General features: G+C 51.3%; 1 long non-coding RNA gene across 7 annotated transcripts; it reads left to right on the top strand.

Annotated features, from left to right (window-relative positions):
• The first annotated feature begins 2,536 nt into the window (after nt 1–2,536).
• On the top strand, nt 2,537–12,839 carry LOC142825564 (uncharacterized). 7 transcript variants are annotated; one of them, XR_012899959.1, is made up of 7 exons: nt 2,538–3,412; nt 3,677–3,826; nt 4,515–4,804; nt 6,766–6,903; nt 10,110–10,400; nt 10,736–11,631; nt 12,150–12,839. It is a non-coding gene; the product is annotated as an uncharacterized LOC142825564 (long non-coding RNA). The 7 variants fall into 7 exon arrangements; XR_012899958.1 differs by having other exon boundaries at nt 2,539–3,412; nt 10,110–10,370; XR_012899960.1 differs by having other exon boundaries at nt 2,537–3,412; nt 6,766–7,081; nt 10,110–11,631.
• Nucleotides 12,840–13,860: the final 1,021 nt, after the last annotated feature.

The raw sequence follows: 13,860 nt of genomic DNA on the forward strand, positions 1-13,860 counted from the left end.
TGGGGCACGGAGCCTGGTGGCTTAGGGATTGGTGAAGGGGCAGTAGGCGGTTCAAGAGAGCGTGGATAGAGATTCAAGGCCTCCTTTCACTCCCCGTTCCTGTAGTGGCAGCGGGAGGGAGTGGCCGACGGTGGGAGGCTGCGGTGCGATGGTGGGAGGAGAAGCGATGCCGCGTCCTTGCGGACTGAAACGCTAAGTTGTTTGTTTGTTTTTTCCCCTCTGCTGTGTTCGGTAGCGAGCGATAAGAAGTCAATCCTCCCGGTGTCCTCCCGTCTGGGGATGGAACGGAAACGAGAACAGGGAGCTCGGGAGCTTGGTCGAAGCGAGGCGAGACCCGTCCGGCTGGGAGCGGAGCAGCCATCGCTTACCGGGAGATAAGTGTCGGGTGTGGAAATCTCTTGGCTTACGGCCCACTCGGGTCTAGGAAGGGAAGTCACGTTTGCTTAGACAGCGAGTCCGAGCGGAGGTTCCCGAGGTGCTTCCTTGGTAGCTCCTGTTTGTCAGGGCTTCCGTTTGTCAGGGGTGCTGGTTTCTCTGGAACACGGTGTCCTTCTCAGCAGACGCTTGGCTCGAGGAGGAAGACGCAAGGTGGTAAGGTTTCTGACTGCCTCTTATGTGTTTCTCTCTTGTTGCTCTCTCGTATTGGCCAATACGTTCTGTCTGTCTGTTTCTGTCTGTGTCTTTGTCCTTGCTCTGCTTCTGCCGTGTCCTTGTACAGCACACTTGCAGGCATTCCAGGTGAGAATCTCCAAGGGTTAAGGGCTCAGGAGCCAACGGGAATTCTGCAGGTACGCCAGTCGCGCAAGGGAGAGCGGTGATGCGTCATGGCTGACTGACTCAGTGTTCTTGTAGAGGGCCCGATACATAGGCGAGACGGGGGGCAAGGGCTAAAGGATAGAATTCCCACAGCCACAGACCTTAGTGAGTGAGAGCTAACGCTGGGCTTTTTCGGCCACCCTTGCAGAGGAATCAGTGCGTGGCCGTGGGCTGAGAAGATAGCGTCCGAGATGGACTTGAGCTGCCTGGACGTGATTCTCGGAACACGGGAAGGGTCCTCAGCGTTCGGCCTTCCCATGGCTCTGTGTGAGTAAGAGGTGCGTGCTTTGAAATCTTCAAGCGTCCTGGCAGTATGTTTCTTCTGAGGCAGAGAGCTTTCTGCTGGGGCACGGAGCCTGGTGGCTTAGGGATTGGTGAAGGGGCAGTAGGCGGTTCAAGAGAGCGTGGATAGAGATTCAAGGCCTCCTTTCACTCCCCGTTCCTGTAGTGGCAGCGGGAGGGGGTGGCCGACGGTGGGAGGCTGCGGTGCGATGGTGGGAGGAGAAGCGATGCCGCGTCCTTGCGGACTGAAACGCTAAGTTGTTTGTTTGTTTTTTCCCCTCTGCTGTGTTCGGTAGCGAGCGATAAGAAGTCAATCCTCCCGGTGTCCTCCCGTCTGGGGATGGAACGGAAACGAGAACAGGGAGCTCGGGAGCTTGGTCGAAGCGAGGCGAGACCCGTCCGGCTGGGAGCGGAGCAGCCATCGCTTACCGGGAGATAAGTGTCGGGTGTGGAAATCTCTTGGCTTACGGCCCACTCGGGTCTAGGAAGGGAAGTCACGTTTGCTTAGACAGCGAGTCCGAGCGGAGGTTCCCGAGGTGCTTCCTTGGTAGCTCCTGTTTGTCAGGGCTTCCGTTTGTCAGGGGTGCTGGTTTCTCTGGAACACGGTGTCCTTCTCAGCAGACGCTTGGCTCGAGGAGGAAGACGCAAGGTGGTAAGGTTTCTGACTGCCTCTTATGTGTTTCTCTCTTGTTGCTCTCTCGTATTGGCCAATACGTTCTGTCTGTCTGTTTCTGTCTGTGTCTTTGTCCTTGCTCTGCTTCTGCCGTGTCCTTGTACAGCACACTTGCAGGCATTCCAGGTGAGAATCTCCAAGGGTTAAGGGCTCAGGAGCCAACGGGAATTCTGCAGGTACGCCAGTCGCGCAAGGGAGAGCGGTGATGCGTCATGGCTGACTGACTCAGTGTTCTTGTAGAGGGCCCGATACATAGGCGAGACGGGGGGCAAGGGCTAAAGGATAGAATTCCCACAGCCACAGACCTTAGTGAGTGAGAGCTAACGCTGGGCTTTTTCGGCCACCCTTGCAGAGGAATCAGTGCGTGGCCGTGGGCTGAGAAGATAGCGTCCGAGATGGACTTGAGCTGCCTGGACGTGATTCTCGGAACACGGGAAGGGTCCTCAGCGTTCGGCCTTCCCATGGCTCTGTGTGAGTAAGAGGTGCGTGCTTTGAAATCTTCAAGCGTCCTGGCAGTATGTTTCTTCTGAGGCAGAGAGCTTTCTGCTGGGGCACGGAGCCTGGTGGCTTAGGGATTGGTGAAGGGGCAGTAGGCGGTTCAAGAGAGCGTGGATAGAGATTCAAGGCCTCCTTTCACTCCCCGTTCCTGTAGTGGCAGCGGGAGGGGGTGGCCGACGGTGGGAGGCTGCGGTGCGATGGTGGGAGGAGAAGCGATGCCGCGTCCTTGCGGACTGAAACGCTAAGTTGTTTGTTTGTTTTTTCCCCTCTGCTGTGTTCGGTAGCGAGCGATAAGAAGTCAATCCTCCCGGTGTCCTCCCGTCTGGGGATGGAACGGAAACGAGAACAGGGAGCTCGGGAGCTTGGTCGAAGCGAGGCGAGACCCGTCCGGCTGGGAGCGGAGCAGCCATCGCTTACCGGGAGATAAGTGTCGGGTGTGGAAATCTCTTGGCTTACGGCCCACTCGGGTCTAGGAAGGGAAGTCACGTTTGCTTAGACAGCGAGTCCGAGCGGAGGTTCCCGAGGTGCTTCCTTGGTAGCTCCTGTTTGTCAGGGCTTCCGTTTGTCAGGGGTGCTGGTTTCTCTGGAACACGGTGTCCTTCTCAGCAGACGCTTGGCTCGAGGAGGAAGACGCAAGGTGGTAAGGTTTCTGACTGCCTCTTATGTGTTTCTCTCTTGTTGCTCTCTCGTATTGGCCAATACGTTCTGTCTGTCTGTTTCTGTCTGTGTCTTTGTCCTTGCTCTGCTTCTGCCGTGTCCTTGTACAGCACACTTGCAGGCATTCCAGGTGAGAATCTCCAAGGGTTAAGGGCTCAGGAGCCAACGGGAATTCTGCAGGTACGCCAGTCGCGCAAGGGAGAGCGGTGATGCGTCATGGCTGACTGACTCAGTGTTCTTGTAGAGGGCCCGATACATAGGCGAGACGGGGGGCAAGGGCTAAAGGATAGAATTCCCACAGCCACAGACCTTAGTGAGTGAGAGCTAACGCTGGGCTTTTTCGGCCACCCTTGCAGAGGAATCAGTGCGTGGCCGTGGGCTGAGAAGATAGCGTCCGAGATGGACTTGAGCTGCCTGGACGTGATTCTCGGAACACGGGAAGGGTCCTCAGCGTTCGGCCTTCCCATGGCTCTGTGTGAGTAAGAGGTGCGTGGTTTGAAATCTTCAAGCGTCCTGGCAGTATGTTTCTTCTGAGGCAGAGAGCTTTCTGCTGGGGCATGGAGCCTGGTGAAGGGGGGGTAGGCGGTTCAAGAGAGCGTGGATAGAGATTCAAGGCCTCCGTTCTCTCCACGTTCCTGGAGTGGCAGCGGGAGGGGGTGGCTGATGGTGGGAGGAGAAGCAATGCCGCGTCCTTGCGGACTGAAAAGCTAAGTTGTTTGTTTGTTTTTTCCCCTCTGCTGTGTTCGGTAGCGAGCGATAAGAAGTCCACCCTTCCGGTGTCCTCCCGTCTGGGGATGGAACGGAAACGAGAACAGCGAGCTCGGGAGCTTGGTCGAAGCGAGGCGAGAACCGTCCGGCCGGGAGCGGAGCAGCCATCGCTGACAGGGAGATAAGTGTCGGGTATGGAAATCTCTCGGCTTATGGCCCACTCGGGTCTAGGAAGGGATGTCATGTTCGCTTAGACAGCGAGTCCGAATGGAGCATCCCTCCGTTCATGTTTCCATCAGCCCCTCTTTTTCCTCCCTAGAACACTCCCCATCCCACACTCTATCCCTATCCCTACCTTTCCCCCATCTATAGGACCCTTCAGTCCTTTTTCTTCCCTTCCCAACCCACAGTCCCTCCCCCCACAATCCCATCCCACCTGCCATGTGACCCCCATCACTACCTTCCCCCCAGCCCTCCTTCCGCAGGTAAGGACTCCCTCAACCACTCTCCTCTTCCTCCTCAACAAGCCCCCATCCCATGCCATCCCACACTCCAGACCCTTCCAATCCATGCTCCCATCCATTGGGTCCCACCCCCCTTCTCTTCCTTTCTACACCCACATCTCATGGCAACCTGCACTCCTAACGCTGCCCTTCCTCCATCCATGCCTACACCCATACACGGTATGCGTGCTTTATTTTGTTTTGATAAACAACAGCAATCTCTCAACTGTAAAAGCTAGATTTTAATAAAACAAATGTAGTTTGTGTAATTTCTAACAGCAGGAGGGGAGCGGGAGAAGTTGTGCGTATGTTACTCCTCATTGAGGGGATGGGCAAACGTATGAGCTTACATTGTAGTGATTTCTCTCCCTTGTCAGATAATATTATTTTGGGTGTACTTTCCGGAGGGGAACTGCAATTGAGTGCTGGACGATTTTCTAGCTAAGCCTTACCGTAGAGAGCTGTTTGCAGACTCTGTGTTTCTACACTTGGTGCGTCCCAACCTGCGTGGGCTCCCAGAGGCCAGAGAGCCTAAGTCAGCAAAACAGGGAGAGGCTAGTGGAGCAAGTAGTCTCAGTGAAATCCCAGCACATCTGGTGGCATCCCAGAAGGAGGACCAAACCCATCAGAAGCTGGGCCTTTGAGAAAAGGTCTCTCCATGTACTGGGTAAGCTTGGAGGCCTCTCAAGGCGTACCTGCTCCCGGCAGTGCACTTAGTCCGTTACAGAAATGCTAACAGTGACAGTCGATGAATGGGATGTTAGCGTATAGTCGTGTATACGATTAACTGATAAGCCTGGGCTTATCGGTTAATCCTGACAACTACACACGCTTCCCTCCCCCTTGCTGTCTCTAATACAGAGTCAGCAAGGGCTGGGCGGAGGTGAGAGCCTGTGCACGTGGGGAGCTGGCTTTTAAGTCATTGCCCCTGAAGCACCAGATCCCGCGGAGCTACGTGCTCCGTATCCATCGGTGCACTTATGATACTGATAAGAACATAAGAATGGCTATACTGGGTCAGACCAAAAGGCCATCTAGCCCAGTAGCCTGTCTGCCAACAGTGGCCAGTGCCAGATGCCCCAGAGGGGGTGGACCGAAGACAATGATCAAGCAATTTGTCTCCTGCTATCCATCTCCAGCCTTTGACAAAGAGAGGCCAGGGGCACCATTTCTTCCTTCCCCCAGGCTAATAGCCTTTTATGGACGTAACCTCCATGAATTTATCTAGTTTTTTTTTAAAACTCTGTTATAGTCCTAGCCTTCACAGCATCCTCTGGCAAGGAATTCCACAGGTTGACTATGTGCTGTGAGAAGAACTACTTTCGCTTATTAGTTTTAAGCCTGCTACCCATTCATTTCATTTGGGGTCCTCTAGTTCTTATATTATGGGAACAAGTAAAGAACTTTTCTATATTCACCTCCTCCACACCACTCATGATTTTATAGACCTCTGTCATATCCCCCTCAGTCTCCTCTTTTCTAAGCTGAAAAGTCCTAGTCTCTTTAGCCTCTCTTCATATGCGACCTGTTCCAAACCCCTAATCATTGTAGTTGCCCTTTTCTGAACCCTTTCCAAAGCCAAAATATCTTTTTTGAGGTGAGGAGACCACATCTGTACACAGTACTGAAGATATGGCGTACCATAGTTTTATACTTCATTTTAGTTGCCCTTTTCTGAACCTTTTCTAATGCCAAAGTACAGTATCTTTTTGAGGTGAGGAGACCACATATAGTACGCCCACATCTTGAACACTTTGTACAGAAGTTTTATATAGGGGCATTAAGAAAGTCTTCATCTTATTTTCTATCCCTTTTTTAATAATTACTAGCATCCTATTTGCTTTTTTGACCGCATACTGCATTTTCAGAGAACTATCCACGATAACTCCAAGATATCTTTCCTGATTAGTTGTAGCTAAATTAGCCCTCATCATATGGTATGTATAGTTGGGGTTATTTTTTCCAATGTGCGTTACTTTATACTTATCCACATCAAATTTCATTTGCTATTTTGTTGCCCAATCACTACATTTGGTGAGATCTTTTTGAAGTTAAACAGTTACACAATTGCTTTTGTCCTTAAGTCCGAGCAGTGGGTGGTAGGGAGTGGCCTCAAAGGAAGAGGAAAGCAGAGGCTGTGGTCTTTTGTCTGGGTGTCACGTTAGTGGATTTTAAGGGGAGCAGCCAGATCACTGCTGCACCAATTGGGGGGAGGTGTTTGCCCCAAAGTCTATACAAAGGGGGCCATGCGAGATGTCAAATGAAAGTCATGTTCTACTGATTCTGTATATGCTACTCATGTACTTGTATGATATCTGTGTGTGGAGTTATGAATATGGAGTCTGTGCTGATATTGGCCTGCACTGCCTGTTGTAAAGGAGGATTGTCCGTTGAATGAGTATGCTAATTAGCACTGGTCCAGGGATAATGGCTCTCAAGGTGCCCAATACACACCTGAGGACTGTGTCTGGGAACATGCAACCCAGCCAGGGCAAAATGGCTGCTGACATAGGAAACAGAGCTAAGTCATTCGACCATGTGACCTGCTCCACTTGGAAGGTACCGGGGAGATATACAAGTGCCATGAGGCGGACTCCATCTTGTCTTCAATTCTGCTACTGATCCTAGATGCAGCCTTGCAAGGAACAGAGAGCCGAGGAGGATTGCTGACCCATCCTGACATAGGATGAACACCAGAGACCTTTAAGATAGCAGTTATAACATCTCTGCTGAGAGCCTGCATCGAGAACTCGGTGACTGGTGCATGTAATGTATTTGCCTTAACAACCTTACTCTCATGCTTTTCTTTCTTCTATTAATAAACCTTTAGATTTCAGATTCTAAAGGATTGGCCCAGCGTGATCTTGTGGGTAAGATCCAGAGTGTAAAGTGACCGGGGATTTGTGGCTGGTTCTTTGGGACCAGAAAGACCCGTTCGGGGAAGGTGAGATTGGGTTCTACAACCCCCTCACCTGTGTGCAGGCCTGGGGCTAATTGTGGTACAGGGAGAGCTGGGGTGTCTGAGGGGTTTTGCTCGTGAGGCTTCTGGCTGGCCAGATTGGCAGCTAAAGCACTCAGTGTGACCGGTTTATGGCCTATTTGGGAAAGGCTTCCAGTCTGGGGCTGTAAGGAGCCCCGAGTTTTGAGCAATTCGCCCTGAGCGGACGCCCTCAGCTGTGCCAAGACCTGGCCCGGTCTGTCACAGCCACCTCCCAGCTCACCTCAACCCTCACCCTACCTTCTCCCCATTCATCTTTCAACACATAAGGACCCCCTCACCCACCCTCCTCTTCCTCCCTAACGGCCCCCAGCCCAACACGCTCTTGATCCTTCCAGTCCACCCGTCCATCCAGTGGATCCCTCAACCCCTCTTTTCTCTTCCTTTTAACACCCCCAGCCCATGGCAATGTGCACTCCTAACCCTGCCCTTTCTCCACCCATAAGGCCAAGGGCACCATTGTTTGAGGGGGGTAGGTGCCCTTGGTCCTATGGGTGTAGAATTGGGTAGAGAAATGGGGTAGGAGGGCAGTAGCCCCCCTCCTGAGTTTGAAACCCTGGATTTCATACATGAGGTGTGCTTAAAGCTCATGTCCTAACTCCAGAGGCAGTTCTTAAATGCAACAGAGTTTGAGCTGATGCGGCTTTGCCTTTGGGGCATGGACTTTATTATGCTTAAATCACCCCGCCCCTCTCGTTCTTTATAACAAATGGACGGACATTCAAGCAGTTGAAGTATTGTTAGATCCTCATAAAAACATTGCTGGGTACTCCCCGTAAAAGATGGGGGGGGGTAACCCACTGTGGCACAACAAATGCAGGAGCAGGGGCCTGCAAAAGTACCCCAAAACCTGATCTCTCCAGGCTTTGGTACAAAAACTTCCCCCCAAAATCCTAAAACCCAAATTTTAGGGAATATCCACTGCCATCACCCAAGTAGTCCAAGAAAACTAGGGATGAGATCACTTGGGAAACCTCCTCCCTAAAACCTCAGGGGTACCTCAAGCTCTTTTTCCCCTCAGAGCTTGAAAAAGAAAAGAGAAAAACAAGCTGCAGTCTGTGTTAGCTGACTCCCAGCCAGTCAGACAGAGAGCTTACAGATAAAACTAGGACACCAAAATAAAAAGTTTTTCTTTTCTAATGAACCTGCTATAGGTTTATTATCAAAACAATACTACCATTGCAAGTATAGTTAAGGTAGCTAGATGGCAAGGGCCACCAATTTGTATACTCAGAGGCTGTGTCTATACTGGCCACTTATTCCGGAAAATCAGCCGCTTTTCTGGAATAACTTGCCAGCTGTCTACACTGGCCGCTTGCTTTTCCGGAAAAGCACTGACGATCTCATGTAAGATTGTCAGTGTTCTTGCGGAAAACTATGCTGCTCCCATTTGGGCAAAAGTCCTTTTGCGCAAAAGTTTTGCGCAAAAGGGCCAGTATAGACAGCTCAGCTTTGTTTTCCGCAAAAAAGCCCTGATCGCGAAAATGGCGATCAGGGCTTTTTTGCGGAAAAGCACGTCTAGATTGGCATGGATGCTTTTCCGCAAAAAACGCTTTTGCGAAAAAGCGTCCGTGCCAATCTAGACGCGCTTTTCCGAAAATGCTTTTAACGGAAAACTTTTCCGTTAAAACCATTTCTGGAAAATCATGCCAGACTAGACGTAGCCAGAGACAATTCTGTGGGTTAGAAAGCTTCAAAGAGGAAAAAAAAACACTTTTAACATCAATTTAAAATTCCTAAACCATAAAACAATTAAAAACCTGATAGATTAATTAAACTTTGCCCTACTTACATATTGTGAAAAGACTTTTCTTAGAGAGAGCGAGACAGCCTCGCAGCTCCCTGTTACCTGGAAGAACCCACTCTGCCTCAGACAGAGGAGGAAAAAGTTAAAAATTGCTTTGTTCCCAGTTTGAAATCCCTACCTGCATTGTTATTGGCTGACCAAATATCTGGCTAGGATAACCCCTTAACCACGAGGACTGACCAGCAGCCTGGTGGCTATGACGGGGAGAGTAGGAATGAGTGTTATGCTTTTGGGATCTGCATTTGGACCACTGCTATTAAACGTCTCACAAATGTTCTTGAAAAAGGAGAGACTAAAGGGATAAATAGTGACTAAATCAAAGTTGATAGGCACTTCCCCATTCCTCCTTTGAAAAGTACAAGAGCCCAGCAGGGACTCTTGTGCTTTTCAAAGTAGTGGAGCTTGGGTTCAGCTGGGGACTCTGAGTCCCCCACTGATCCCAGGCTCCATGCCGTGCTGCATGCCATGAGGAGCCCCAGGTCATGCCGTGTGGAACCTGGGGCCAGCTGGGGAAATGCTACGCAGAGCTGGGGATCAGCTGGGGAGTTCTCAGCTGACCCCGGGGTCCATGGCTGCCCCTTTAAACGTGTGGAGGTGGCTTTTCAAAGGGGCAGCTGCCGCAGAGCTGATCCCCAGCTCAGCCATGCAGTGCTGCCACTTAGAAAGCTGGGGCAGGGGGGAAGGAGTACTTCAATCTCAGAGAGGCAGCAAGGTGTGGGGAATCGACTAGCTGACTAGTCAACAGACAACTATCCCATAAGCATTTGCTTATGGGGATAGACTCGTCTTTAACATCCCTAATCCAAAGCTGGTAGGAATGAGTTAAAAAGGGGTCTCACAAAACTGGACGTTTGGGCAACACAAGAGCATATGAATCCGTGTTAGCCAACACAACAGAAAAAAGAGAGGAAGTGTCATGTGAGGTGTGTTTGCATTCTTACTGGCTTGGACTCGAGCGCATGGAAGATGAGTGTGTCTCTTGGCATAATCCTGATGTCAGTGGGGAGCTACAGCCAACTGACCCGTTGGTGTTCAGTCTGTGTCTTGTAGCGGAACAGCCATGTTGTAGAAAGGGTTGGAGAGAGAGGCAGGTACTGGACGGTCTCATGCAGCTGTAGCATTTTTGGCAGTGATACTTCTTCCATGGGTTATTTGCTGTTCTTGCAGAGGCCTGCTGTAGGCAATCGGAGCCACTCTGGAGATCCAGCTAGATGAGGGGCATCTGCCTGAAGTGAGTCTGAGTCACCTGTTGTTCCTATTGACAGTGGAGCTGAGGAGCTCTCTCGTGACGGTGTAGGAGCTGGTGTATGTTTTGTGAAATTATCTTCAGCCAGTGTCTGTGCAGCGAGGTGCCTCCTTGCGAGTAGAGAGATGCTTGTGATTTCCATGGGACGGATCCTGGGGAAGGCAGAGCTCTGCCTGTGGCTGGTAATTGTCTGGGATTGTCCTTTCCTCTCCGTAAGTAGCTGCACGTGGGTCGCTGCCCTTCAAATACAGCGATGTGGAGGGAGGGACGACAAACTACAGAGCATCTGTCCGTGTAATCACTGGACATCATCACATTGTTCTCCAGTATTCTGGGTAGGTTGTGGGTATAGTGGACTGAGGGTGTGGTGAAGTGGAGATGGTCATAGTTTCTTATAAATTATGAGCATTTTAGGACCTGGATAGGCTGGAGAGGAATAAAGAAGGGGTCTCCAGTGACCAGCAGTTAGGTGATGCACATGTTTATGTCTGTGTTTTGACCACTAGTGGTGGTCGAGTTTACAAGTCTCCTCTCATTCTCTTTTCAGTTCTCAGTGGCATTGGATTCATGAAAGAATGGCTGACTTGTGGCAGAGACTAAAGCCTTGAGCCCATCACTAGGGCTGGAAGCCAGCTAGCGCAATGCAGACTAAGAGCAAATGGAAATTTGCAGTTTTCCCTCAGTACTTAGTTAGGCAGTTATACCTTGAATCTTTTAAAATTATTTTGAACAATGTCTACACTGCACACTTATGTCAGAATAAGCTAACTACTTTGAAATAGAACATCCAAACTACAGGGAAGCCTTGAAATTAGTCTGAGTCAGGCTCCCCTAATGTTGACGTACTACATTGATTTAGAGTCTCAGGAAGCACTGGGAAGTAATTACTTTGAATGACTCTGGGGAGTAGTTATTTCTAAATAAGAACAGCTGAGCATATATACTGAAGACATTTCAAAATAACAATTTCTACATGAGGGTTATTCCTCATCACAAACAGGAGTCATTAGCCTGTTATTTCATAACTCCTAACTGCCTAGCGTAAAAATGCTGCAACAGAGCAACAGTGACACTCGATGGCCACTTTTGGCAATGCATGCACAATTCTGTAATGGAGCAACTCTGACACTCGGGGTGTGTCTAGACTACAGGGATTGTTCGAAAAATCTGTACCTGCGTCTAGACAGCCGCCGCGTTCTGTCGACAGTAAATCAACAGAATGCGGCGGTTTTGTTGACAGCGGTAAATCTCATTTTACGTTTTACGAGGAATAACACTATTTTTGACAGAGATCTGTCAAAAAAAGGGAAGTGTGGATGCGGGGAAGATTTTTTGTCGAAAATAAAGGCCTCCGGGTAGAAGCCCTGGTGGACACTCCTGCCAGACCTTTCATCTCTATTGTTCCTGCCCAGACAACTTTGGGCACCGGGGAGGGAACATCAGGTGAGTGCTGTGAGGGTCCATCACACACAGGGCAGGGGAGGCGGGAGCAAAGTGGATGGTGCAGTACTGTGACATGTCATGCTGATCACATCCTGGGGGGAGGGGGACACACACATGGCTGACCTCAGGGAGGGATGTCTTACCCCTGCACCCGCATGGCTGCGAGGAACCACCTGCTCCTACAGACACTGATGCCAGGTACAGGCAGGGGTTTGGGACCCTGGGAATTGCCACACAGCTTCAGGCTTCTTAGCAACCTGCGGGAACCCCAACTGTGGCCTGGCACTTGTCTGTGCTGCTTGGCCATGGGGAGGGGGGCAGGATGGTGGCCTGCACACTGTCTGGGCTTCAGGGAGGCTGTGGCTGCTGCTCAGGGCATACCACTCCTTGCTGAGACCACATGAACATCTGCTGATCCTAGAGGACAGGCACTGACTGCTGAGGAGGGCATGCTGTCTCTCAGGGAAAGTGTGAGCATGCATGACTGATGACTTTTCCCTCTTGTCCTCCACATCCAGCCCAGCTGTCCAGGAGGGTGGGGGGGCCACACCTCTCCCACCTCCCAGACGGCTGCAGGGAACCCATCGGCACTGGCGCACGTATTTGGACCTGGTGCGCCAGCACATCTCGGCCCTGCAAGGGATGCAGGAGACATGTAATCAGAGGATGCAGGCAGAGACAGAGCGGCGCAGTCGCTTGCTGGACGAGTTTGTGCAGCAGCTGTGGGAAAAAATCAAATAACTCCAATTGTGTCTAAGGAGGGACTGTGCAGGAAATCAAAACTCTCTAACAGAAAACTGCTGTAAGGGTTAAAAGTTTTCCAGGCCTCTCTCCCTGTAACAGAGAGAAATCATCTTAACTCTAATCAAGACCCTTACAATGCGTATCTCAACTTCATGGAGACTCCTAGTCTGTCACAAATTGTCATGTAAACTCTTATCTTTGTCACAGTTTGCCTTGTAGACTCCTCACTCAGGTTCTCATGTGCCTTTGTACTGTAAAACTTACTTCTAGCACAGCTGGTGTGAACAGAAATGTCTTAGAGTACTTCTGCTGAGACTTTGATATGTTAAAGAAAACAATCAACAACTAAACTGTCTGAACACACTGTATAAAGGATCCCGGAAACTCTCTCTCAGGGCTGCTGCTGCTCTCACTCTGGTAGCTGTCAGCCTGCATGCATAATAAAATTTTCCTTTTGGATTTCTCTCCTGCCTCACTGCTTTGACCTCCAGCCTCGGACCCTTCTGGGGACTCTGTACCCCAGGGGAGCGAGATTTCCTCAACACAGCGCACTGCTATTTGCACTGCTATCCGGGAGGCCATAGCCTTCCCCGGTCCTGTGTCTGTTCCTGCTCCTCCTGCTCAGCCTGCCCTCCCCCCCTCCCACCAGCTCCCCCACCCCTCCCCTCACCCTCCGACGCTCCTTCACCCGCTGCCATCCCAGACTCAGGTACAGCCGCACCTCCTGCCCAGCCCCAGCCCGCACGCGCAGCCATCTCCAAGCAGGCCTCCGCAGCGAGGGTGGCAGGGACTCGTCATCCAGGTGGCACCCTCAGCCCTGAGCCTCCCCCCTCCCTTCCAGCTTGACATCCCCCTTCCTACCTGTGAGAGTCAGTAAGGGAAGCACTTTACTTTGTTAACAAACAATTTATTTTTGGGACTGGTTTGTGGCCTGTTTGGGAAGGTCACCAGTCTGGGGACTGTAAGGAGCCCCTAGTTTGAGCAATTCACCCAGAGCGGACGCCGTCAGCTGTAACCAGACCCAGCCCGGTCTGTCACAGCCTGTCTCTGTTCTCAGTGTGAATGTGGGGCTGGGAGGGGCTTTGGATGGGCGGGGGGAAGGCACTGGAGGCATGGGGCAATCCCACATTTGGAAGGCCCTGGGGAAACTCATTGGGCTCCTTGGGAGAATCACTCCCTCAGGGCTTCCTGAATGCGCAATCCCAGCTGGAGGGCTTGCCAGATGGCAGCTGTCCGGGGCTGCTCAAAGTGCCTCCCCTCCACAGCAGCTCGTGTCCCCCACACTGGGAGGAAGGCCGCCTCTTTTCTCTCCACTAGGTTGTGCAGCACACAGCATGCAGCAACCACATCGGGGATGTTGTGTTCCCCCATGTCCAGCTGAGCGAGAAGGCATATAAACCTGCCCTTCAGACGGCCAAAGGCGCACTCTACCTCCAAGCAAGCCCGATTCAGGCGAGAGTTAAAGAGGTCCCTGCTCGCATCCAG

The sequence above is a fragment of the Pelodiscus sinensis genome, unplaced genomic scaffold, assembly GCF_049634645.1.
Source record: "Pelodiscus sinensis isolate JC-2024 unplaced genomic scaffold, ASM4963464v1 ctg199, whole genome shotgun sequence".
Lineage (NCBI taxonomy): Eukaryota > Metazoa > Chordata > Testudines > Trionychidae > Pelodiscus > Pelodiscus sinensis.